The sequence below is a fragment of the Brienomyrus brachyistius genome, chromosome 2 (assembly GCF_023856365.1).
Source record: "Brienomyrus brachyistius isolate T26 chromosome 2, BBRACH_0.4, whole genome shotgun sequence".
NCBI lineage: Eukaryota > Metazoa > Chordata > Actinopteri > Osteoglossiformes > Mormyridae > Brienomyrus > Brienomyrus brachyistius.
The window spans coordinates 36388121-36413765 of record NC_064534.1 but is presented as its reverse complement, the minus strand read 5'-3'; the positions used below and the strand labels follow the sequence as shown (position 1 = coordinate 36413765).

The following is a 25645-nucleotide window of genomic DNA, read 5'->3' as shown; positions in this document are numbered from 1 at the left end:
CTAATTCCTCTGTGATTCCCACTAACCTAAACATTAAGCTGGCATTGAAGGGTGTGAATTACCCCGGCCAATCTGTTCTTTTAAATACAGCTTTTAGCAAGTTTTGAAAGGAGAAGAGCAGAACTTGCTATGCCAATAATATCGAGTCTTCTGTGGCGAAGTGGTTTTTGCATAGAAAACAAAGCGGTCAGTTGAAGAGGAATAATATCAGTACTTTGTTTAAAACTGTGTGTAAAAAGCTGTCTCTTTATCATTAACAATAAGTTGTAAAACGTGAATGGGGAGTGATAGTCTTCAAGTTTGTGAGAAGATCGCGCCCTGGTGGAATAAAGGCACGAACAGCTTACAGCACCTAGAATTACAAGGAAGTATTTAGAGTAAAACGGTTTCTAAAAGCTGCCTTTATGAATGAGAGAAAAAATATATATATATATAAAATAGTAAAATGGAAGGGGAGTGATAGATTTAAATTAATCGTGAAGTGGAGCGCCCCCTGTATAAAGTAAAAGTGAGAAAAGCTTACAGCACCTGGTATTCCCAGGTGGTCTCCCATCCAAGTACTAACCAGACCCTACCCTGCTTAGCTTCCGAGATCAGACGAGATCAGGCGTGTTCAGGGTGGTATGGCCGTAAGCGAGAGATGCTACCAAAAACAGCCCTTTTGCATTACACGCCTCTATACATGCCAGTTGGTCCCATTGGATCCTACTAATGTTCTTTTTTTTTTTTTTATCTGACTCACACTGCAGCCCCACCATCCAATCGGCAGCGCCGGACCCACACCAAACATTCACCAAACTACTCAGCCGGCAGCCTACCACAATTATTCCATTCTTTCCGCATCCGCACACTTCCTTCTTTTTAACTCCTTTTCACTACCGCAAAGGTTTATCGCCGCACGTCCCCCGCCGGCAAACATTACTCCTTTGCCTACTGCATGCAGGCTTCTCTTAACGACCCTCTGTTATCAACTCCGCTAACAGCCACAAAATCTCCGCCGCACGAAGCCCACTGGTAGCTGCTGAATCACATGCTTCCCCAAAACGTCGCGCTGTCAGAACACTGGGAGCTACACACACCAACAAGTCTATACTGCAGGCTGCAGCCAGAACAATTTTCTACATTCAAACATCGACGGCCTCTTCTCTCTAAAAATTCACCAGACCGCTTCTTCCACCAGCAAAGAAGTTTCCATCCCTAATTCCTCTGTGATTCCCACTAACCTAAACATTAAGCTGGCATTGAAGGGTGTGAATTACCCCGGCCAATCTGTTCTTTTAAATACAGCTTTTAGCAAGTTTTGAAAGGAGAAGAGCAGAACTTGCTATGCCAATAATATCGAGTCTTCTGTGGCGAAGTGGTTTTTGCATAGAAAACAAAGCGGTCAGTTGAAGAGGAATAATATCAGTACTTTGTTTAAAACTGTGTGTAAAAAGCTGTCTCTTTATCATTAACAATAAGTTGTAAAACGTGAATGGGGAGTGATAGTCTTCAAGTTTGTGAGAAGATCGCCCCCTGGTGGAATAAAGGCACGAACAGCTTACAGCACCTAGAATTACAAGGAAGTATTTAGAGTAAAACGGTTTCTAAAAGCTGCCTTTATGAATGAGAGAAAAAATATATATATATATAAAATAGTAAAATGGAAGGGGAGTGATAGATTTAAATTAATCGTGAAGTGGAGCGCCCCCTGTATAAAGTAAAAGTGAGAAAAGCTTACAGCACCTGGTATTCCCAGGTGGTCTCCCATCCAAGTACTAACCAGACCCTACCCTGCTTAGCTTCCGAGATCAGACGAGATCGGGCGTGTTCAGGGTGGTATGGCCGTAAGCGAGAGATGCTACCAAAAACAGCCCTTTTGCATTACACGCCTCTATACATGCCAGTTGGTCCCATTGGATCCTACTAATGTTCTTTTTTTTTTTTTTTATCTGACTCACACTGCAGCCCCACCATCCAATCGGCAGCGCCGGACCCACACCAAACATTCACCAAACTACTCAGCCGGCAGCCTACCACAATTATTCCATTCTTTCCGCATCCGCACACTTCCTTCTTTTTAACTCCTTTTCACTACCGCACAGGTTAATCGCCGCACGTCCCCCGCCGGCAAACATTACTCCTTTGCCTACTGCATGCAGGCTTCTCTTAACGACCCTCTGTTATCAACTCCGCTAACAGCCACAAAATCTCCGCCGCATGAAGCCCACTGGTAGTTGCTAAATAACATGCTTCCCCAAAACGTCGCGCTGTCAGAACACTGGGAGCTACACACACGAACAAGTCCATACTGCAGGCTGCAGCCAGAACAATTTTCTACATTCAAACATCGACGGCCTCTTCTCTCTAAAAATTCACCAGACCGCTTCTACCACCAGCAAAGAAGTTTCCATCCCTAATTCCTCTGTGATTCCCACTAACCTAAACATTAATCTGGCATTGAAGGGTGTGAATTACCCCGGCCAATCTGTTCTTTTAAATACAGCTTTTAGCAAGTTTTGAAAGGAGAAGAGCAGAACTTGCTATGCCAATAATATCGAGTCTTCTGTGGCGAAGTGGTTTTTGCATAGAAAACAAAGCGGTCAGTTGAAGAGGAATAATATCAGTACTTTGTTTAAAACTGTGTGTAAAAAGCTGTCTCTTTATTATTAACAATAAGTTGTAAAACGTGAATGGGGAGTGACAGTCTTCAAGTTTGTGAGAAGATCGTGCCCTGGTGGAATAAAGGCACGAACAGCTTACAGCACCTAGAATTACCAGGCAGTATTTAGAGTAAAACGTGTGTAAAAGCTGCCTTCATGAATGAGAGAAAAAAGAAATATATAAAATAGTAAAATGGAAGGGGAGTGATAGATTTAAATTAATCGTGAGGTGGAGTGCCCCCTGTAAAAAGTAAAAGTGAGAAAAGCTTACAGCACCTGGTATTCCCAGGTGGTTTCCCATCCAAGTACTAACCAGACCCTAGCCTGCTTAGCTTCCGAGATCAGACGAGATCGGGCGCGTTCAGGGTGGTATGGCCGTAAGCGAGAGACACTACCAAAAATAGCCCTTTTGCATTACACGCGTCTATACATGCCAGTTATTCCCATTGGATCCTACGCCTGTTTTTTTTTTTTTTTTATCTGACTCACACTGCAGCACCACCATCCAATCGGCAGAACCGGACCCACACCAAACATTCACCAAACTACTCATCCGGCAGCCTACCACAATTATTCCATTCTTTCCGCATCCGCACAGTTCCTTCTCTTTAACTCCTTTTCACTACCGCACAGGTTAATTGCCGCACGTCCCCCGCCGGCAAACATTACTCCTTTGTCTACCTCATGCAGGCTTCTCTTAACAACCCTCTGTTATCAACTCCGCTAACAGCCACAAAATCTCTGCCGCACGAAGCCCACTGGTAGCTGCTGAATCACATGCTTCCCCAAAACGTCGCGCTGTCAGAACACTGGGAGCTACACACACCAACAAGTCCATACTGCGGGCTGCAGCCAGAACAATTTTCTACATTCAAACATCGACGGCCTCTTCTCTCTAAAAATTCACCAGACCGCTTCTACCACCAGCAAAGAAGTTTCCATCCCTAATTCCTCTGTGACTCCCACTAACCTAAACATTAAGCTGGCATTGAAGGGTGTGAATTACCCCGGCCAACCTGCTCTTTTAAATACAGCTTTTAGCAAGTTTTGAAAGGAGGAGAAGAGCAGATAATATGCCAATAATATCGAATATTCTGTGGCGAAGTGGTTTTTGCATAGAAAACAAAGCGGTGAGTTGAAGAGGAATTATATCAGTACTTTGTTTAAAACTGTGTGAAAAAAGCTGTTTCTTTATCATTAACAATAAGTTGTAAAACGTGAATGGGGAGTGACAGTCTTCAAGTTTGTGAGAAGATCGCGCCCTGGTGGAATAAAGGCACGAACAGCTTACAGCACCTAGAATTACCAGGAAGTATTTAGAGTAAAACGGTTTCTAAAAGCTGCCTTTAGGAATGAGAGAAAAAAAAAAAATATATATATATATATATATATATATATATATATATAAAATAGTAAAATGGAAGGGGAGTGATAGATTTAAATTAATCGTGAAGTGGAGCGCCCCCTGTATAAAGTAAAAGTGAGAAAAGCTTACAGCACCTGGTATTCCCAGGTGGTCTCCCATCCAAGTACTAACCAGACCCTACCCTGCTTAGCTTCCGAGATTAGACGAGATCGGGCGTGTTCAGGGTGGTATGGCCGTAAGCGAGACATGCTACCAAAAACAGCCCTTTTGCATTACACGCGTCTATACATGCCAGTTAGTCCCATTGGATCCTACTCCTGGTTTTTTTTTTTTTATCTGACTCACACTGCAGCCCCACCATCCAATCGGCAGCGCCGGACCCACACCAAACATTCACCAAACTACTCAGCCGGCAGCCTACCACAATTATTCCATTCTTTCCGCATCCGTACACTTCCTTCTTTTTAACTCCTTTTCACTACCGCACAGGTTAATCGCCGCACGTCCCCCGCCGGCAAACATTACTCCTTTGCCTACTGCATGCAGGCTTCTCTTAACGACCCTCTGTTATCAACTCCGCTAACAGCCACAAAATCTCCGCCACACGAAGCCCACTGGTAGCTGCTGAATCACATGCTTCCCCAAAACGTCGCGCTGTCAGAACACTGGGAGCTACACACACCAACAAGTCCATACTGCAGGCTGCAGCCAGAACAATTTTCTACATTCAAACATCGACGGCCTCTTCTCTCTAAAAATTCACCAGACCGCTTCTACCACCAGCAAAGAAGTTTCCATCCCTAATTCCTCTGTGATTCCCACTAACCTAAACATTAAGCTGCTACTGAAGGGTGTGAATTACCCCGGCCAATCTGTTCTTTTAAATACAGCTTTTAGCAAGTTTTGAAAGGAGAAGAGCAGAACTTGCTATGCCAATAATATCGAGTCTTCTGTGGCGAAGTGGTTTTTGCATAGAAAACAAAGCGGTCAGTTGAAGAGGAATAATATCAGTACTTTGTTTAAAACTGTGTGTAAAAAGCTGTTTCTTTATCATTAACAATAAGTTGTAAAACGTGAATGGGGAGTGACAGTCTTCAAGTTTGTGAGAAGATCGCGCCCTGGTGGAATAAAGGCACGAACAGCTTACAGCACCTAGAATTACAAGGAAGTATTTAGAGTAAAACGGTTTCTAAAAGCTGCCTTTATGAATGAGAGAAAAAAATATATATATATATAAAATAGTAAAATGGAAGGGGAGTGATAGATTTAAATTAATCGTGAAGTGGAGCGCCCCCTGTATAAAGTAAAAGTGAGAAAAGCTTACAGCACCTGGTATTTCCAGGTGGTCTCCCATCCAAGTACTAACCAGACCCTACCCTGCTTAGTTTCCGAGATCAGACGAGATCGGGCGTGTTCAGGGTGGTATGGCCGTAAGCGAGAGATGCTACCAAAAACAGCCCTTTTGCATTACACGCGTCTATACATGCCAGTTAGTCCCATTGGATCCTACTCCTGTTTTTTTTTTTTTATCTGACTCACACTGCAGCCCCACCATCCAATCGGCAGCGCCGGACCCACACCAAACATTCACCAAACTACTCAGCCGGCAGCCTACCACAATTATTCCATTCTTTCCGCATCCGCACACTTCCTTCTTTTTAACTCCTTTTCACTACCGCACAGGTTAATCGCCGCACGTCCCCCGCCAGCAAACATTACTCCTTTGCCTACTGCATGTAGGCTTCTCTTAACGACCCTCTGTTATCAACTCCGCTAACAGCCACAAAATCTCCGCCGCACGAAGCCCACTGGTAGCTGCTGAATCACATGCTTCCCCAAAACGTCGCGCTGTCAGAACACTGGGAGCTACACACACCAACAAGTCCATACTGCAGGCTGCAGCCAGAACAATTTTCTACATTCAAACATCGACGGCCTCTTCTCTCTAAAAATTCACCAGACTGCTTCTACCACCAGCAAAGAAGTTTCCATCCCTAATTCCTCTGTGATTCCCACTAACCTAAACATTAAGCTGGCATTGAAGGGTGTGAATTACCCCGGCCAATCTGTTCTTTTAAATACAGCTTTTAGCAAGTTTTGAAAGGAGAAGAGCAGAACTTGCTATGCCAATAATATCGAGTCTTCTGTGGCGAAGTGGTTTTTGCATAGAAAACAAAGCGGTCAGTTGAAGAGGAATAATATCAGTACTTTGTTTAAAACTGTGTGTAAAAAGCTGTCTCTTTATCATTAACAATAAGTTGAAAACGTGAATGGGGAGTGACAGTCTTCAAGTTTGTGAGAAGATCGCGCCCTGGTGGAATAAAGGCACGAACAGCTTACAGCACCTAGAATTACCAGGAAGTATTTAGAGTAAAACGGTTTCTAAAAGCTGCCTTTATGAATGAGAGAAAAAAAAATATATATATATATAAAATAGTAAAATGGAAGGGGAGTGATAGATTTAAATTAATCGTGAAGTGGAGTGCCCCCTGTATAAAGTAAAAGTGAGAAAGGCTTACAGCACCTGGTATTCCCAGGAGGTCTCCCATCCAAGTACTAACCAGACCCTACCCTGCTTAGCTTCCGAGATCAGACGAGATCGGGCGTGTTCAGGGTGGTATGGCCGTAAGCGAGAGATGCTACCAAAAACAGCCCTTTTGCATTACACGCGTCTATACATGCCAGTTAGTCCCATTGGATACTACTAATGTTCTTTTTTTTTTTTTTATCTGACTCACACTGCAGCCCCACCATCCAATCGGCAGCGCCGGACCCACACCAAACATTCACCAAACTACTCAGCCGGCAGCCTATCACAATTATTCCATTCTTTCCGCATCCGCACACTTCCTTCTTTTTAACTCCTTTTCACTACCGCACAGGTTAATCGCCACACGTCCCCCGCCGGCAAACATTACTCCTTTGCCTACTGCATGCAGGCTTCTCTTAACGACCCTCTGTTATCAACTCCGCTAACAGCCACAAAATCTCCGCCGCACGAAGCCCACTGGTAGCTGCTGAATCACATGCTTCCCCAAAACGTCGCGCTGTCAGAACACTGGGAGCTACACACACCAACAAGTCCATACTGCAGGCTGCAGCCAGAACAATTTTCTACATTCAAACATCGACGGCCTCTTCTCTCTAAAAATTCAGCAGACCGCTTCTACCACCAGCAAAGAAGTTTCCATCCCTAATTCCTCTGTGATTCCCACTAACCTAAACATTAAGCTGGCATTGAAGGGTGTGAATTACCCCGGCCAATCTGTTCTTTTAAATACAGCTTTTAGCAAGTTTTGAAAGGAGAAGAGCAGAACTTGCTATGCCAATAATATCGAGTCTTCTGTGGCGAAGTGGTTTTTGCATAGAAAACAAAGCGGTCAGTTGAAGAGGAATAATATCAGTACTTTGTTTAAAACTGTGTGTAAAAAGCTGTCTCTTTATCATTAACAATAAGTTCTAAAACGTGAATGGGGAGTGACAGTCTTCAAGTTTGTGAGAAGATCGCGCCCTGGTGGAATAAAGGCACGAACAGCTTACAGCACCTAGAATGACCAGGAAGTATTTAGAGTAAAACGGTTTCTAAAAGCTGCCTTTATGAATGAGAGAAAAAAAAAAAAATATATATAAAATAGTAAAATGGAAGGGGAGTGATAGATTTAAATTAATCGTGAAGTGGAGCGCCCCCTGTATAAAGAAAAAGTGAGAAAAGCTTACAGCACCTGGTATTCCCAGGTGGTCTCCCATCCAAGTACTAACCAGACCCTACCCTGCTTAGCTTCCGAGATCAGACGAGATCAGGCGTGTTCAGGGTGGTATGGCTGTAAGCGAGAGATGCTACCAAAAACAGCCCTTTTGCATTACACTTCTCTATACATGCCAGTTGGTCCCATTGGATACTACTAATGTTCTTTTTTTTTTTTTTATCTGACTCACACTGCAGCCCCACCATCCAATCGGCAGCGCCGGACCCACACCAAACATTCACCAAACTACTCAGCCGGCAGCCTACCACAATTATTCCATTCTTTCCGCATCCGCACACTTCCTTCTTTTTAACTCCTTTTCACTACCGCACAGGTTAATCGCCGCACGTCCCCCGCCGGCAAACATTACTCCTTTGCCTACTGCATGCAGGCTTCTCTTAACGACCCTCTGTTATCAACTCCGCTAACAGCCACAAAATCTCCGCCGCACGAAGCCCACTGGTAGCTGCTGAATCACATGCTTCCCCAAAACGTCGCGCTGTCAGAACACTGGGAGCTACACACACCAACAAGTCCATACTGCAGGCTGCAGCCAGAACAATTTTCTACATTCAAACATCGACGGCCTCTTCTCTCTAAAAATTCACCAGACCGCTTCTACCACCAGCAAAGAAGTTTCCATCCCTAATTCCTCTGTGATTCCCACTAACCTAAACATTAAGCTGGCATTGAAGGGTGTGAATTACCCCGGCCAATCTGTTCTTTTAAATACAGCTTTTAGCAAGTTTTGAAAGGAGAAGAGCAGAACTTGCTATGCCAATAATATCGAGTCTTCTGTGGCGAAGTGGTTTTTGCATAGAAAACAAAGCGGTCAGTTGAAGAGGAATAATATCAGTACTTTGTTTAAAACTGTGTGTAAAAAGCTGTCTCTTTATCATTAACAATAAGTTGTAAAACGTGAATGGGGAGTGACAGTCTTCAAGTTTGTGAGAAGATCGCGCCCTGGTGGAATAAAGGCACGAACAGCTTACAGCACCTAGAATGACCAGGAAGTATTTAGAGTAAAACGGTTTCTAAAAGCTGCCTTTATGAATGAGAGAAAAAAATATATATATATATAAAATAGTAAAATGGAAGGGGAGTGATAGATTTAAATTAATCGTGAAGTGGAGCGCCCCCTGTATAAAGTAAAAGTGAGAAAAGCTTACAGCACCTGGTATTCCCAGGTGGTCTCCCATCCAAGTACTAACCAGACCCTACCCTGCTTAGCTTCCGAGATCAGACGAGATCAGGCGTGTTCAGGGTGGTATGGCCGTAAGCGAGAGATGCTACCAAAAACAGCCCTTTTGCATTACACGCGTCTATACATGCCAGTTAGTCCCATTGGATACTACTAATGTTCTTTTTTTTTTTTTTATCTGACTCACACTGCAGCCCCACCATCCAATCGGCAGCGCCGGACCCACACCAAACATTCACCAAACTACTCAGCCGGCAGCCTATCACAATTATTCCATTCTTTCCGCATCCGCACACTTCCTTCTTTTTAACTCCTTTTCACTACCGCACAGGTTAATCGCCGCACGTCCCCCGCCGGCAAACATTACTCCTTTGCCTACTGCATGCAGGCTTCTCTTAACGACCCTCTGTTATCAACTCCGCTAACAGCCACAAAATCTCCGCCGCACGAAGCCCACTGGTAGCTGCTGAATCACATGCTTCCCCAAAATGTCGCGCTGTCAGAACACTGTGAGCTACACACACCAACAAGTCCATACTGCAGGCTGCAGCCAGAACAATTTTCTACATTCAAACATCGACGGCCTCTTCTCTCTAAAAATTCAGCAGACCGCTTCTACCACCAGCAAAGAAGTTTCCATCCCTAATTCCTCTGTGATTCCCACTAACCTAAACATTAAGCTGGCATTGAAGGGTGTGAATTACCCCGGCCAATCTGTTCTTTTAAATACAGCTTTTAGCAAGTTTTGAAAGGAGAAGAGCAGAACTTGCTATGCCAATAATATCGAGTCTTCTGTGGCGAAGTGGTTTTTGCATAGAAAACAAAGCGGTCAGTTGAAGAGGAATAATATCAGTACTTTGTTTAAAACTGTGTGTAAAAAGCTGTCTCTTTATCATTAACAATAAGTTCTAAAACGTGAATGGGGAGTGACAGTCTTCAAGTTTGTGAGAAGATCGCGCCCTGGTGGAATAAAGGCACGAACAGCTTACAGCACCTAGAATGACCAGGAAGTATTTAGAGTAAAACGGTTTCTAAAAGCTGCCTTTATGAATGAGAGAAAAAAAAATATATATATATAAAATAGTAAAATGGAAGGGGAGTGATAGATTTAAATTAATCGTGAAGTGGAGCGCCCCCTGTATGAAGAAAAAGTGAGAAAAGCTTACAGCACCTGGTATTCCCAGGTGGTCTCCCATCCAAGTACTAACCAGACCCTACCCTGCTTAGCTTCCGAGATCAGACGAGATCAGGCGTGTTCAGGGTGGTATGGCCGTAAGCGAGAGATGCTACCAAAAACAGCCCTTTTGCATTACACTTCTCTATACATGCCAGTTGGTCCCATTGGATACTACTAATGTTCTTTTTTTTTTTTTTTATCTGACTCACACTGCAGCCCCACCATCCAATCGGCAGCGCCGGACCCACACCAAACATTCACCAAACTACTCAGCCGGCAGCCTACCACAATTATTCCATTCTTTCCGCATCCGCACACTTCCTTCTTTTTAACTCCTTTTCACTACCGCACAGGTTAATCGCCGCACGTCCCCCGCCGGCAAACATTACTCCTTTGCCTACTGCATGCAGGCTTCTCTTAACGACCCTCTGTTATCAACTCCGCTAACAGCCACAAAATCTCCGCCGCACGAAGCCCACTGGTAGCTGCTGAATCACATGCTTCCCCAAAACGTCGCGCTGTCAGAACACTGGGAGCTACACACACCAACAAGTCCATACTGCAGGCTGCAGCCAGAACAATTTTCTACATTCAAACATCGACGGCCTCTTCTCTCTAAAAATTCACCAGACCGCTTCTACCACCAGCAAAGAAGTTTCCATCCCTAATTCCTCTGTGATTCCCACTAACCTAAACATTAAGCTGGCATTGAAGGGTGTGAATTACCCCGGCCAATCTGTTCTTTTAAATACAGCTTTTAGCAAGTTTTGAAAGGAGAAGAGCAGAACTTGCTATGCCAATAATATCGAGTCTTCTGTGGCGAAGTGGTTTTTGCATAGAAAACAAAGCGGTCAGTTGAAGAGGAATAATATCAGTACTTTGTTTAAAACTGTGTGTAAAAAGCTGTCTCTTTATCATTAACAATAAGTTGTAAAACGTGAATGGGGAGTGACAGTCTTCAAGTTTGTGAGAAGATCGCGCCCTGGTGGAATAAAGGCACGAACAGCTTACAGCACCTAGAATGACCAGGAAGTATTTAGAGTAAAACGGTTTCTAAAAGCTGCCTTTATGAATGAGAGAAAAAAATATATATATATATAAAATAGTAAAATGGAAGGGGAGTGATAGATTTAAATTAATCGTGAAGTGGAGCGCCCCCTGTATAAAGTAAAAGTGAGAAAAGCTTACAGCACCTGGTATTCCCAGGTGGTCTCCCATCCAAGTACTAACCAGACCCTACCCTGCTTAGCTTCCGAGATCAGACGAGATCAGGCGTGTTCAGGGTGGTATGGCCGTAAGCGAGAGATGCTACCAAAAACAGCCCTTTTGCATTACACGCCTCTATACATGCCAGTTGGTCCCATTGGATACTACTAATGTTCTTTTTTTTTTTTATCTGACTCACACTGCAGCCCCACCATCCAATCGGCAGCGCCGGACCCACACCAAACATTCACCAAACTACTCAGCCGGCAGCCTACCACAATTATTCCATTCTTTCCGCATCCGCACACTTCCTTCTTTTTAACTCCTTTTCACTACCGCACAGGTTAATCGCCGCACGTCCCCCGCCGGCAAACATTACTCCTTTGCCTACTGCATGCAGGCTTCTCTTAACGACCCTCTGTTATCAACTCCGCTAACAGCCACAAAATCTCCGCCGCACGAAGCCCACTGGTAGCTGCTGAATCACATGCTTCCCCAAAACGTCGCGCTGTCAGAACACTGGGAGCTACACACACCAACAAGTCCATACTGCAGGCTGCAGCCAGAACAATTTTCTACATTCAAACATCGACGGCCTCTTCTCTCTAAAAATTCACCAGACCGCTTCTACCACCAGCAAAGAAGTTTCCATCCCTAATTCCTCTGTGATTCCCACTAACCTAAACATTAAGCTGGCATTGAAGGGTGTGAATTACCCCGGCCAATCTGTTCTTTTAAATACAGCTTTTAGCAAGTTTTGAAAGGAGAAGAGCAGAACTTGCTATGCCAATAATATCGAGTCTTCTGTGGCGAAGTGGTTTTTGCATAGAAAACAAAGCGGTGAGTTGAAGAGGAATAATATCAGTACTTTGTTTAAAACTGCGTTTAAAAAGCTGTCTCTTTATCATTAACAATAAGTTGTAAAACGTGAATGGGGAGTGACAGTCTTCAAGTTTGTGAGAAGATCGCGCCCTGGTGGAATAAAGGCACGAACAGCTTACAGCACCTAGAATTACCAGGAAGTATTTAGAGTTAAACGGTTTCTAAAAGCTGCCTTTATGAATGAGAGAAAAAAAAAATATATATATATAAAATAGTAAAATGGAAGGGGAGTGATAGATTTAAATTAATCGTGAAGTGGAGCGCCCCCTGTATAAAGAAAAAGTGAGAAAAGCTTACAGCACCTGGTATTCCCAGGTGGTCTCCCATCCAAGTACTAACCAGACCCTACCCTGCTTAGCTTCCGAGATCAGACGAGATCAGGCGTGTTCAGGGTGGTATGGCCGTAAGCGAGAGATGCTACCAAAAACAGCCCTTTTGCATTACACGCGTCTATACATGCCAGTTAGTCCCATTGGATACTACTAATGTTCTTTTTTTTTTTTTTATCTGACTCACACTGCAGCTCCACCATCCAATCGGCAGCGCCGGACCCACACCAAACATTCACCAAACTACTCAGCCGGCAGCCTATCACAATTATTCCATTCTTTCCGCATCCGCACACTTCCTTCTTTTTAACTCCTTTTCACTACCGCACAGGTTAATCGCCGCACGTCCCCCGCCGGCAAACATTACTCCTTTGCCTACTGCATGCAGGCTTCTCTTAACGACCCTCTGTTATCAACTCCGCTAACAGCCACAAAATCTCCGCCGCACGAAGCCCACTGGTAGCTGCTGAATCACATGCTTCCCCAAAATGTCGCGCTGTCAGAACACTGTGAGCTACACACACCAACAAGTCCATACTGCAGGCTGCAGCCAGAACAATTTTCTACATTCAAACATCGACGGCCTCTTCTCTCTAAAAATTCAGCAGACCGCTTCTACCACCAGCAAAGAAGTTTCCATCCCTAATTCCTCTGTGATTCCCACTAACCTAAACATTAAGCTGGCATTGAAGGGTGTGAATTACCCCGGCCAATCTGTTCTTTTAAATACAGCTTTTAGCAAGTTTTGAAAGGAGAAGAGCAGAACTTGCTATGCCAATAATATCGAGTCTTCTGTGGCGAAGTGGTTTTTGCATAGAAAACAAAGCGGTCAGTTGAAGAGGAATAATATCAGTACTTTGTTTAAAACTGTGTGTAAAAAGCTGTCTCTTTATCATTAACAATAAGTTCTAAAACGTGAATGGGGAGTGACAGTCTTCAAGTTTGTGAGAAGATCGCGCCCTGGTGGAATAAAGGCACGAACAGCTTACAGCACCTAGAATGACCAGGAAGTATTTAGAGTAAAACGGTTTCTAAAAGCTGCCTTTATGAATGAGAGAAAAAAAAATATATATATATAAAATAGTAAAATGGAAGGGGAGTGATAGATTTAAATTAATTGTGAAGTGGAGCGCCCCCTGTATAAAGAAAAAGTGAGAAAAGCTTACAGCACCTGGTATTCCCAGGTGGTCTCCCATCCAAGTACTAACCAGACCCTACCCTGCTTAGCTTCCGAGATCAGACGAGATCAGGCGTGTTCAGGGTGGTATGGCCGTAAGCGAGAGATGCTACCAAAAACAGCCCTTTTGCATTACACTTCTCTATACATGCCAGTTGGTCCCATTGGATACTACTAATGTTCTTTTTTTTTTTTTTATCTGACTCACACTGCAGCCCCACCATCCAATCGGCAGCGCCGGACCCACACCAAACATTCACCAAACTACTCAGCCGGCAGCCTACCACAATTATTCCATTCTTTCCGCATCCGCACACTTCCTTCTTTTTAACTCCTTTTCACTACCGCACAGGTTAATCGCCGCACGTCCCCCGCCGGCAAACATTACTCCTTTGCCTACTGCATGCAGGCTTCTCTTAACGACCCTCTGTTATCAACTCCGCTAACAGCCACAAAATCTCCGCCGCACGAAGCCCACTGGTAGCTGCTGAATCACATGCTTCCCCAAAACGTCGCGCTGTCAGAACACTGGGAGCTACACACACCAACAAGTCCATACTGCAGGCTGCAGCCAGAACAATTTTCTACATTCAAACATCGACGGCCTCTTCTCTCTAAAAATTCACCAGACCGCTTCTACCACCAGCAAAGAAGTTTCCATCCCTAATTCCTCTGTGATTCCCACTAACCTAAACATTAAGCTGGCATTGAAGGGTGTGAATTACCCCGGCCAATCTGTTCTTTTAAATACAGCTTTTAGCAAGTTTTGAAAGGAGAAGAGCAGAACTTGCTATGCCAATAATATCGAGTCTTCTGTGGCGAAGTGGTTTTTGCATAGAAAACAAAGCGGTCAGTTGAAGAGGAATAATATCAGTACTTTGTTTAAAACTGTGTGTAAAAAGCTGTCTCTTTATCATTAACAATAAGTTGTAAAACGTGAATGGGGAGTGACAGTCTTCAAGTTTGTGAGAAGATCGCGCCCTGGTGGAATAAAGGCACGAACAGCTTACAGCACCTAGAATTACCAGGAAGTATTTAAAGTAAAACGGTGTGTAACAGCTGCCTTTATGAATGAGAGAAAAATATATATATATATATATAAAATAGTAAAATGGAAGGGGAGTGATAGATTTAAATTAATCGTGAAGTGGAGCGCCCCCTGTATAAAGTAAAAGTGAGAAATGCTTACAGCACCTGGTATTCCCAGGAGGTCTCCCATCCAAGTACTAACCAGACCCTACCCTGCTTAGCTTCCGAGATCAGACGAGATCAGGCGTGTTCAGGGTGGTATGGCCGTAAGCGAGAGATGCTACCAAAAACAGCCCTTTTGCATTACATGCGTCTATACATGCCAGTTAGTCCCATTGGATCCTACTCCTGTTTTTTTTTTTTTTTATCTGACTCACACTGCAGCCCCATCATCCAATCGGCAGCGCCGGACCCACACCAAACATTCACCAAACTACTCAGCCGGCAGCCTACCACAATTATTCCATTCTTTCCGCATCCGCACACTTCCTTCTTTTTAACTCCTTTTCACTACCGCACAGGTTAATCGCCGCACGTCCCCCGCCGGCAAACATTACTCCTTTGCCTACTGCATGTAGGCTTCTCTTAACGACCCTCTGTTATCAACTCCGCTAACAGCAACAAAATCTCCGCCGCACGAAGCCCACTGGTAGCTGCTGAATCACATGCTTCCCCAAAACGTCGCGTTGTCAGAACACTGGGAGCTACACACACCAACAAGTCCATACTGCAGGCTGCAGCCAGAACAATTTTCTACATTCAAACATCGACGGCCTCTTCTCTCTAAAAATTCACCAGACCGCTTCTACCACCAGCAAAGAAGTTTCCATCCCTAATTCCTCTGTGATTCCCACTAACCTAAACATTAAGCTGGCATTGAAGGGTGTGAATTACCCCGGCCAATCTGTTCTTTTAAATACAGCTTTTAACAAGTTTTGAAAGGAGAAGAGCAGAACTTGCTATGCCAATAATATCGAGTCTTCTGTGGCGAAGTGGTTTTTGCATAGAAAACAAAGCGGTCAGTTGAAGAGGAATAATATCAGTACTTTGTTTAAAACTGTGTGTAAAAAGCTGTCTCTTTATCATTAACAATAAGTTGTAAAACGTGAATGGGGAGTGACAGTCTTCAAGTTTGTGAGAAGATCGCGCCCTGGTGGAATAAAGGCACGAACAGCTTACAGCACCTAGAATGACCAGGAAGTATTTAGAGTTAAACGGTTTCTAAAAGCTGCCTTTATGAATGAGAGAAAAAAAAAAAATATATATATAAAATAGTAAAATGGAAGGGGAGTGATAGATTTAAATTAATCGTGAAGTGGAGCGCCCCCTGTATAAAGAAAAAGTGAGAAAAGCTTACAGCACCTGGTATTCCCAGGTGGTCTCCCATCCAAGTACTAACCAGACCCTACCCTGCTTAGCTTCCGAGATCAGACGAGATCAGGCGTGTTCAGGGTGGTATGGCCGTAAGCGAGAGATGCTACCAAAAACAGCCCTTTTGCATTACACGCGTCTATACATGCCAGTTAGTCCCATTGGATACTACTAATGTTCTTTTTTTTTTTTTTATCTGACTCACACTGCAGCCCCACCATCCAATCGGCAGCGCCGGACCCACACCAAACATTCACCAAACTACTCAGCCGGCAGCCTATCACAATTATTCCATTCTTTCCGCATCCGCACACTTCCTTCTTTTTAACTCCTTTTCACTACCGCACAGGTTAATCGCCGCACGTCCCCCGCCGGCAAACATTACTCCTTTGCCTACTGCATGCAGGCTTCTCTTAACGACCCTCTGTTATCAACTCCGCTAACAGCCACAAAATCTCCGCCGCACGAAGCCCACTGGTAGCTGCTGAATCACATGCTTCCCCAAAATGTCGCGCTGTCAGAACACTGTGAGCTACACACACCAACAAGTCCATACTGCAGGCTGCAGCCAGAACAATTTTCTACATTCAAACATCGACGGCCTCTTCTCTCTAAAAATTCAGCAGACCGCTTCTACCACCAGCAAAGAAGTTTCCATCCCTAATTCCTCTGTGATTCCCACTAACCTAAACATTAAGCTGGCATTGAAGGGTGTGAATTACCCCGGCCAATCTGTTCTTTTAAATACAGCTTTTAGCAAGTTTTGAAAGGAGAAGAGCAGAACTTGCTATGCCAATAATATCGAGTCTTCTGTGGCGAAGTGGTTTTTGCATAGAAAACAAAGCGGTCAGTTGAAGAGGAATAATATCAGTACTTTGTTTAAAACTGTGTGTAAAAAGCTGTCTCTTTATCATTAACAATAAGTTCTAAAACGTGAATGGGGAGTGACAGTCTTCAAGTTTGTGAGAAGATCGCGCCCTGGTGGAATAAAGGCACGAACAGCTTACAGCACCTAGAATGACCAGGAAGTATTTAGAGTAAAACGGTTTCTAAAAGCTGCCTTTATGAATGAGAGAAAAAAAAAAATATATATATAAAATAGTAAAATGGAAGGGGAGTGATAGATTTAAATTAATCGTGAAGTGGAGCGCCCCCTGTATAAAGAAAAAGTGAGAAAAGCTTACAGCACCTGGTATTCCCAGGTGGTCTCCCATCCAAGTACTAACCAGACCCTACCCTGCTTAGCTTCCGAGATCAGACGAGATCAGGCGTGTTCAGGGTGGTATGGCCGTAAGCGAGAGATGCTACCAAAAACAGCCCTTTTGCATTACACTTCTCTATACATGCCAGTTGGTCCCATTGGATACTACTAATGTTCTTTTTTTTTTTTTTATCTGACTCACACTGCAGCCCCACCATCCAATCGGCAGCGCCGGACCCACACCAAACATTCACCAAACTACTCAGCCGGCAGCCTACCACAATTATTCCATTCTTTCCGCATCCGCACACTTCCTTCTTTTTAACTCCTTTTCACTACCGCACAGGTTAATCGCTGCACGTCCCCCGCCGGCAAACATTACTCCTTTGCCTACTGCATGCAGGCTTCTCTTAACGACCCTCTGTTATCAACTCCGCTAACAGCCACAAAATCTCCGCCGCACGAAGCCCACTGGTAGCTGCTGAATCACATGCTTCCCCAAAACGTCACGCTGTCAGAACACTGGGAGCTACACACACCAACAAGTCCATACTGCAGGCTGCAGCCAGAACAATTTTCTACATTCAAACATCGACGGCCTCTTCTCTCTAAAAATTCACCAGACCGCTTCTACCACCAGCAAAGAAGTTTCCATCCCTAATTCCTCTGTGATTCCCACTAACCTAAACATTAAGCTGGCATTGAAGGGTGTGAATTACCCCGGCCAATCTGTTCTTTTAAATACAGCTTTTAGCAAGTTTTGAAAGGAGAAGAGCAGAACTTGCTATGCCAATAATATCGAGTCTTCTGTGGCGAAGTGGTTTTTGCATAGAAAACAAAGCGGTCAGTTGAAGAGGAATAATATCAGTACTTTGTTTAAAACTGTGTGTAAAAAGCTGTCTCTTTATCATTAACAATAAGTTGTAAAACGTGAATGGGGAGTGACAGTCTTCAAGTTTGTGAGAAGATCGCGCCCTGGTGGAATAAAGGCACGAACAGCTTACAGCACCTAGAATGACCAGGAAGTATTTAGAGTAAAACGGTTTCTAAAAGCTGCCTTTATGAATGAGAGAAAAAAAAATATATATATATAAAATAGTAAAATGGAAGGGGAGTGATAGATTTAAATTAATCGTGAAGTGGAGCGCCCCCTGTATAAAGTAAAAGTGAGAAAAGCTTACAGCACCTGGTATTCCCAGGTGGTCTCCCATCCAAGTACTAACCAGACCCTACCCTGCTTGGCTTCCGAGATCAGACGAGATCAGGCGTGTTCAGGGTGGTATGGCCGTAAGCGAGAGATGCTACCAAAAACAGCCCTTTTGCATTACACGCCTCTATACATGCCAGTTGGTCCCATTGGATACTACTAATGTTCTTTTTTTTTTTTATCTGACTCACACTGCAGCCCCACCATCCAATCGGCAGCGCCGGACCCACACCAAACATTCACCAAACTACTCAGCCGGCAGCCTACCACAATTATTCCATTCTTTCCGCATCCGCACACTTCCTTCTTTTTAACTCCTTTTCACTACCGCACAGGTTAATCGCCGCACGTCCCCCGCCGGCAAACATTACTCCTTTGCCTACTGCATGCAGGCTTCTCTTAACGACCCTCTGTTATCAACTCCGCTAACAGCCACAAAATCTCCGCCGCACGAAGCCCACTGGTAGCTGCTGAATCACATGCTTCCCCAAAACGTCGCGCTGTCAGAACACTGGGAGCTACACACACCAACAAGTCCATACTGCAGGCTGCAGCCAGAACAATTTTCTACATTCAAACATCGACGGCCTCTTCTCTCTAAAAATTCACCAGACCGCTTCTACCACCAGCAAAGAAGTTTCCATCCCTAATTCCTCTGTGATTCCCACTAACCTAAACATTAAGCTGGCATTGAAGGGTGTGAATTACCCCGGCCAATCTGTTCTTTTAAATACAGCTTTTAGCAAGTTTTGAAAGGAGAAGAGCAGAACTTGCTATGCCAATAATATCGAGTCTTCTGTGGCGAAGTGGTTTTTGCATAGAAAACAAAGCGGTGAGTTGAAGAGGAATAATATCAGTACTTTGTTTAAAACTGCGTTTAAAAAGCTGTCTCTTTATCATTAACAATAAGTTGTAAAACGTGAATGGGGAGTGACAGTCTTCAAGTTTGTGAGAAGATCGCGCCCTGGTGGAATAAAGGCACGAACAGCTTACAGCACCTAGAATTACCAGGAAGTATTTAGAGTAAAATGGTTTCTAAAAGCTGCCTTTATGAATGAGAGAAAAAAAATATATATATATAAAATAGTAAAATGGAAGGGGAGTGATAGATTTAAAATAATCGTGAAGTGGAGCGCCCCCTGTATAAAGTAAAAGTGAGAAAAGCTTACAGCACCTGGTATTCCCAGGTGGTCTCCCATCCAAGTACTAACCAGACCCTACCCTGCTTGGCTTCCGAGATCAGACGAGATCAGGCGTGTTCAGGGTGGTATGGCTGTAAGCGAGAGATGCTACCAAAAACAGCCCTTTTGCATTACACGCCTCTATACATGCCAGTTGGTCCCATTGGATACTACTAATGTTCTTTTTTTTTTTTTTATCTGACTCACACTGCAGCCCCACCATCCAATCGGCAGCACCGGACCCACACCAAACATTCACCAAACTACTCAGCCGGCAGCCTACCACAATTATTCCATTCTTTCCGCATCTGCACACTTCCTTCTTTTTAACTCCTTTTCACTACCGCACAGGTTAATCGCCGCACGTCCCCCGCCGGCAAACATTACTCCTTTGCCTACTGCATGCAGGCTTCTCTTAACGACCCTCTGTTATCAACTCCGCTAACAGCCACAAAATCTCCGCCGCACGAAGCCCACTGGTAGCTGCTGAATCACATGCTTCCCCAAAACGTCGCGCTGTCAGAACACTGGGAGCTACACACACCAACAAGTCCATACTGCAGGCTGCAGCCAGAACAATTTTCTACATTCAAACATCGACGGCCTCTTCTCTCTAAAAATTCACCAGACCGCTTCTACCACCAGCAAAGAAGTTTCCATCCCTAATTCCTCTGTGATTCCCACTAACCTAAACATTAAGCTGGCATTGAAGGGTGTGAATTACCCCGGCCAATCTGTTCTTTTAAATACAGCTTTTAGCAAGTTTTGAAAGGAGAAGAGCAGAACTTGCTATGCCAATAATATCGAGTCTTCTGTGGCGAAGTGGTTTTTGCATAGAAAACAAAGCGGTCAGTTGAAGAGGAATAATATCAGTACTTTGTTTAAAACTGTGTGTAAAAAGCTGTCTCTTTATCATTAACAATAAGTTGTAAAACGTGAATGGGGAGTGACAGTCTTCAAGTTTGTGAGAAGATCGCGCCCTGGTGGAATAAAGGCACGAACAGCTTACAGCACCTAGAATTACCAGGAAGTATTTAAAGTAAAACGGTGTGTAACAGCTGCCTTTATGAATGAGAGAAAAATATATATATATATATATAAAATAGTAAAATGGAAGGGGAGTGATAGATTTAAATTAATCGTGAAGTGGAGCGCCCCCTGTGTAAAGTAAAAGTGAGAAAAGCTTACAGCACCTGGTATTCCCAGGAGGTCTCCCATCCAAGTACTAACCAGACCCTACCCTGCTTGGCTTCCGAGATCGGATGAGATCGGGCGTGTTCAGGGTGGTATGGCCATAAGCGAGAGACGCTACCAAAAACAGCCCTTTTGCATTACACGCGTCTATACATGCCAGTTAGTCCCATTGGATCCTACTCCTGGTTTTTTTTTTTTTTTTATCTGACTCACACTGCAGCATCACCATCCAATCGGCAGCGCCGGACCCACACCAAACATTCACCAAACTACTCAGCCGGCAGCCTACCACAATTGTTCCATTCTTTCCGCATCCGCACACTTCCTTCTTTTTAACTCCTTTTCACTACCGCACAGGTTAATCGCCACACGTCCCCCGCCGGCAAACATTACTCCTTTGCCTACTGCATGCAGGCTTCTCTTAACGACCCTCTGTTATCAACTCCGCTAACAGCCACAAAATCTCCGCCGCACGAAGCCCACTGGTAGCTGCTGAATCACATGCTTCCCCAAAACGTCGCGCTGTCAGAACACTGGGAGCTACACACACCAACAAGTCCATACTGCAGGCTGCAGCCAGAACAATTTTCTACATTCAAACATCGACGGCCTCTTCTCTCTAAAAATTCACCAGACCGCTTCTACCACCAGCAAAGAAGTTTCCATCCCTAATTCCTCTGTGATTCCCACTAACCTAAACATTAAGCTGGCATTGAAGGGTGTGAATTACCCCGGCCAATCTGTTCTTTTAAATACAGCTTTTAGCAAGTTTTGAAAGGAGAAGAGCAGAACTTGCTATGCCAATAATATCGAGTCTTCTGTGGCGAAGTGGTTTTTGCATAGAAAACAAAGCTGTCAGTTGAAGAGGAATAATATCAGTACTTTGTTTAAAACTGTGTGTAAAAAGCTGTCTCTTTATCATTAACAATAAGTTGTAAAACGTGAATGGGGAGTGACAGTCTTCAAGTTTGTGAGAAGATCGCGCCCTGGTGGAATAAAGGCACGAACAGCTTACAGCACCTAGAATTACCAGGAAGTATTTAAAGTAAAACGGTGTGTAACAGCTGCCTTTATGAATGAGAGAAAAATATATATATATATATATATATATAAAATAGTAAAATGGAAGGGGAGTGATAGATTTAAATTAATCGTGAAGTGGAGCGCCCCCTGTATAAAGTAAAAGTGAGAAAAGCTTACAGCACCTGGTATTCCCAGGAGGTCTCCCATCCAAGTACTAACCAGACCCTACCCTGCTTGGCTTCCGAGATCGGATGAGATCGGGCGTGTTCAGGGTGGTATGGCCATAAGCGAGAGACGCGACCAAAAACAGCCCTTTTGCATTACACGCGTCTATACATGCCAGTTAGTCCCATTGGATCCTACTCCTGGTTTTTTTTTTTTTTTTTATCTGACTCACACTGCAGCATCACCATCCAATCGGCAGCGCCGGACCCACACCAAACATTCACCAAACTACTCAGCCGGCAGCCTACCACAATTGTTCCATTCTTTCCGCATCCGCACACTTCCTTCCTTTTAACTCCTTTTCACTACCGCACAGGTTAATCGCCACACGTCCCCCGCCGGCAAACATTACTCCTTTGCCTACTGCATGCAGGCTTCTCTTAACGACCCTCTGTTATCAACTCCGCTAACAGCCACAAAATCTCCGCCGCACGAAGCCCACTGGTAGCTGCTGAATCACATGCTTCCCCAAAACGTCGCGCTGTCAGAACACTGGGAGCTACACACACCAACAAGTCCATACTGCAGGCTGCAGCCAGAACAATTTTCTACATTCAAACATCGACGGCCTCTTCTCTCTAAAAATTCACCAGACCGCTTCTACCACCAGCAAAGAAGTTTCCATCCCTAATTCCTCTGTGATTCCCACTAACCTAAACATTAAGCTGGCATTGAAGGGTGTGAATTACCCCGGCCAATCTGTTCTTTTAAATACAGCTTTTAGCAAGTTTTGAAAGGAGAAGAGCAGAACTTGCTATGCCAATAATATCGAGTCTTCTGTGGCGAAGTGGTTTTTGCATAGAAAACAAAGCGGTCAGTTGAAGAGGAATAATATCAGTACTTTGTTTAAAACTGTGTGTAAAAAGCTGTCTCTTTATCATTAACAATAAGTTGTAAAACGTGAATGGGGAGTGACAGTCTTCAAGTTTGTGAGAAGATCGCGCCCTGGTGGAATAAAGGCACGAACAGCTTACAGCACCTAGAATTACCAGGAAGTATTTAAAGTAAAACGGTGTGTAACAGCTGCCTTTATGAATGAGAGAAAAATATATATATATATATAAAATAGTAAAATGGAAGGGGAGTGATAGATTTAAATTAATCGTGAAGTGGAGCGCCCCCTGTATAAAGTAAAAGTGAGAAAAGCTTACAGCACCTGGTATTCCCAGGTGGTCACCCATCCAAGTACTAACCAGACCCTACCCTGCTTAGCTTCCAAGATCAGACTAGATCGGGCGTGTTCAGGGTGGTACGGCCATAAGCGAGAGACGCTACCAAAAACAGCCCTTTTGCATTACACGCCTCTATACATGCCAGTTGGTCCCATTGTATCCTACTAATGTTTTTTTTTTTTTTTTATCTGACTCACACTGCAGCCCCACCATCCAATCGGCAGCGCCGGACCCACACCAAACATTCACCAAACTACTCAGCCGGCAGCCTACCACAATTATTCCATTCTTTCCGCATCCGCACACTTCCTTCTCTTTAACTCCTTTTCACTACCGCACAGGTTAATCGCCGCACGTCCACCGCCAGCAAACATTACTCCTTTGCCTACTGCATGCAGGCTTCTCTTAACGACCCTCTGTTATCAACTCCGCTAACAGCCACAAAATCTCCGCTGCACGAAGCCCACTGGTAGCTGCTGAATCACATGCTTCCCCAAAACGTTGCGCTGTCAGAACACTGGGAGCTACACACACCAACAAGTCCATACTGCAGGCTGCAGCCAGAACAATTTTCTACATTCAAACATCGACGGCCTCTTCTCTCTAAAAATTCACCAGACCGCTTCTACCACCAGCAAAGAAGTTTCCATCCCTAATTCCTCTGTGATTCCCACTAACCTAAACATTAATCTGGCATTGAAGGGTGTGAATTACCCCGGCCAACCTGCTCTTTTAAATACAGCTTTTAGCGAGTTTTGAAAGGAGGAGAAGAGCAGACCTTGCTATGCCAATAATATCGAGTCTTCTGTGGTCAAGTGGTTTTTGCATAGAAAACAAACCGGTGAGTTGAAGAGGAATTATATCAGTACTTTGTTTAAAACTGTGTGTAAAAAGCTGTCTCTTTATCATTAACAATAAGTTGTAAAACGTGAATGGGGAGTGACAGTCTTCAAGTTTGTGAGAAGATCGCGCCCTGGTGGAATAAAGGCACGAACAGCTTACAGCACCTAGAATTACCAGGAAGTATTTAGAGTAAAACGGTTTCTAAAAGCTGCCTTTATGAAAGAGAGAAAAAATATATATATATAAAATAGTAAAATGGAAGGGGAGTGCTAGATTTAAATTAATCGTGAAGTGGAGCGCCCCCTGTATAAAGTAAAAGTGAGAAAAGCTTACAGCACCTGGTATTCCCAGGTGGTCTCCCATCCAAGTACTAATCAGACCCTACCCTGCTTAGCTTCCGAGATCAGATGAGATCGGGCGTGTTCAGGGTGGTATGGCCGCAAGTGAGAGACGCTACCAAAAACAGCCCTTTTGCATTACACGCCTCTCTCTATACATGCCAGTTGGTCCCATTGCATCCTACTAATGTTTTTTTTTTTTTTTTTATCTGACTCACACTGCAGCCCCACCATCCAATCGGCAGCGCCGGACCCACACCAAACATTCACCAAACTACTCAGTGTTGGAGAAAGCGTCAGGCTTTCCACTCCAACCCTGCACACAGGACCAAACTACAATACAGTATATGTTGGAGAAAGCGACAGGCTTTCCACTCCAACTCTGTACACACCATTAATCACGAGACAACACACTTAGAGTTTTACTTGCACAAGGGTAACCACACTCTCTGCATGCTAGGCTACAAAGGAATGTGTTACAAAGGGTGGTTCCCCTTGGCACCTTTATTTATAGTCAATGGGAGGCAGGGGTCTTGGAGTGAGAACAAAGAAAAGACTGTGAGAGAAGAAGAAGTTCTGGTTTTACTCAGGTGGACAACTATTTAAACACGTGCTCAGGATACGTGTAAACTAATATAATCTAAAGTATGAAGGTAAAGAAAAACAAAATAATGTATATACATATTTACACTCATTGCTGATTATACAGAAATGATAACAAATGATTAATAACAGTTTCTTCAACCTAACAGTCCCTCCTGTTTATCATGACAGTATGATCAGAAGCATCAGTATTGTACAAATTGCAAAAACACTTTCAGCACAACCGTCATTCAGATCACATCATCATCATTATTAAGAGGGCTAGACAAGGTTAGTAAATCCATTCGTTCTTCTGCAGTGTATAGCAGAAAAACAGAACTAAAAGTATGTTGTATCATGGAACGGAGGCAGGGTATAATACAAATGAAACAACAACATACAAATAATAATGTAACAAGAATGGGGAGTGAGAACTTTAGCAGTAACTGCCACCAGGACCCAGTAAGAAACCAATTCAACCATGAGGGGCCAGCATGAGGGTCTAAGGTCATGATCTTTTGAAGTTCTCGCAGACGGTCCAAGGCTGTAGTCA

At 44.0% G+C, this 25645-nt stretch overlaps 21 non-coding genes across 21 annotated transcripts; all 21 read right to left on the bottom strand.

Annotated features, from left to right (window-relative positions):
• Positions 1-516: 516 nt before the first annotated feature.
• On the bottom strand, positions 517-635 carry LOC125733168 (5S ribosomal RNA). Its single transcript, XR_007392523.1, has one exon. It is a non-coding gene; the product is annotated as a 5S ribosomal RNA (ribosomal RNA).
• A 1078-nt stretch (positions 636-1713) lies between these two features.
• On the bottom strand, positions 1714-1832 carry LOC125735826 (5S ribosomal RNA). Its single transcript, XR_007395113.1, has one exon. It is a non-coding gene; the product is annotated as a 5S ribosomal RNA (ribosomal RNA).
• A 1074-nt stretch (positions 1833-2906) lies between these two features.
• On the bottom strand, positions 2907-3025 carry LOC125734444 (5S ribosomal RNA). The gene has a single exon (XR_007393755.1). It is a non-coding gene; the product is annotated as a 5S ribosomal RNA (ribosomal RNA).
• A 1105-nt stretch (positions 3026-4130) lies between these two features.
• LOC125734144 (5S ribosomal RNA) lies at positions 4131-4249 on the bottom strand. The gene has a single exon (XR_007393468.1). It is a non-coding gene; the product is annotated as a 5S ribosomal RNA (ribosomal RNA).
• A 1076-nt stretch (positions 4250-5325) lies between these two features.
• Positions 5326-5444, bottom strand: LOC125735666 (5S ribosomal RNA). Its single transcript, XR_007394959.1, has one exon. It is a non-coding gene; the product is annotated as a 5S ribosomal RNA (ribosomal RNA).
• A 1076-nt stretch (positions 5445-6520) lies between these two features.
• On the bottom strand, positions 6521-6639 carry LOC125733926 (5S ribosomal RNA). Its single transcript, XR_007393258.1, has one exon. It is a non-coding gene; the product is annotated as a 5S ribosomal RNA (ribosomal RNA).
• A 1079-nt stretch (positions 6640-7718) lies between these two features.
• On the bottom strand, positions 7719-7837 carry LOC125733352 (5S ribosomal RNA). Its single transcript, XR_007392698.1, has one exon. It is a non-coding gene; the product is annotated as a 5S ribosomal RNA (ribosomal RNA).
• A 1079-nt stretch (positions 7838-8916) lies between these two features.
• LOC125733167 (5S ribosomal RNA) lies at positions 8917-9035 on the bottom strand. Its single transcript, XR_007392522.1, has one exon. It is a non-coding gene; the product is annotated as a 5S ribosomal RNA (ribosomal RNA).
• Positions 9036-10114: 1079 nt separating this feature from the next.
• Positions 10115-10233, bottom strand: LOC125733166 (5S ribosomal RNA). The gene has a single exon (XR_007392521.1). It is a non-coding gene; the product is annotated as a 5S ribosomal RNA (ribosomal RNA).
• Positions 10234-11313: 1080 nt separating this feature from the next.
• Positions 11314-11432, bottom strand: LOC125733165 (5S ribosomal RNA). The gene has a single exon (XR_007392520.1). It is a non-coding gene; the product is annotated as a 5S ribosomal RNA (ribosomal RNA).
• A 1078-nt stretch (positions 11433-12510) lies between these two features.
• On the bottom strand, positions 12511-12629 carry LOC125733164 (5S ribosomal RNA). Its single transcript, XR_007392519.1, has one exon. It is a non-coding gene; the product is annotated as a 5S ribosomal RNA (ribosomal RNA).
• Positions 12630-13708: 1079 nt separating this feature from the next.
• LOC125733163 (5S ribosomal RNA) lies at positions 13709-13827 on the bottom strand. Its single transcript, XR_007392518.1, has one exon. It is a non-coding gene; the product is annotated as a 5S ribosomal RNA (ribosomal RNA).
• Positions 13828-14908: 1081 nt separating this feature from the next.
• LOC125733378 (5S ribosomal RNA) lies at positions 14909-15027 on the bottom strand. Its single transcript, XR_007392722.1, has one exon. It is a non-coding gene; the product is annotated as a 5S ribosomal RNA (ribosomal RNA).
• Positions 15028-16105: 1078 nt separating this feature from the next.
• Positions 16106-16224, bottom strand: LOC125733161 (5S ribosomal RNA). Its single transcript, XR_007392516.1, has one exon. It is a non-coding gene; the product is annotated as a 5S ribosomal RNA (ribosomal RNA).
• A 1079-nt stretch (positions 16225-17303) lies between these two features.
• Positions 17304-17422, bottom strand: LOC125733160 (5S ribosomal RNA). Its single transcript, XR_007392515.1, has one exon. It is a non-coding gene; the product is annotated as a 5S ribosomal RNA (ribosomal RNA).
• Positions 17423-18501: 1079 nt separating this feature from the next.
• LOC125734081 (5S ribosomal RNA) lies at positions 18502-18620 on the bottom strand. The gene has a single exon (XR_007393407.1). It is a non-coding gene; the product is annotated as a 5S ribosomal RNA (ribosomal RNA).
• Positions 18621-19696: 1076 nt separating this feature from the next.
• LOC125734178 (5S ribosomal RNA) lies at positions 19697-19815 on the bottom strand. Its single transcript, XR_007393502.1, has one exon. It is a non-coding gene; the product is annotated as a 5S ribosomal RNA (ribosomal RNA).
• Positions 19816-20896: 1081 nt separating this feature from the next.
• LOC125732571 (5S ribosomal RNA) lies at positions 20897-21015 on the bottom strand. Its single transcript, XR_007391947.1, has one exon. It is a non-coding gene; the product is annotated as a 5S ribosomal RNA (ribosomal RNA).
• Positions 21016-22102: 1087 nt separating this feature from the next.
• Positions 22103-22221, bottom strand: LOC125732570 (5S ribosomal RNA). Its single transcript, XR_007391946.1, has one exon. It is a non-coding gene; the product is annotated as a 5S ribosomal RNA (ribosomal RNA).
• A 1080-nt stretch (positions 22222-23301) lies between these two features.
• On the bottom strand, positions 23302-23420 carry LOC125736988 (5S ribosomal RNA). Its single transcript, XR_007396255.1, has one exon. It is a non-coding gene; the product is annotated as a 5S ribosomal RNA (ribosomal RNA).
• Positions 23421-24498: 1078 nt separating this feature from the next.
• On the bottom strand, positions 24499-24617 carry LOC125733867 (5S ribosomal RNA). The gene has a single exon (XR_007393201.1). It is a non-coding gene; the product is annotated as a 5S ribosomal RNA (ribosomal RNA).
• Between the last annotated feature and the right edge of the window lie 1028 nt (positions 24618-25645).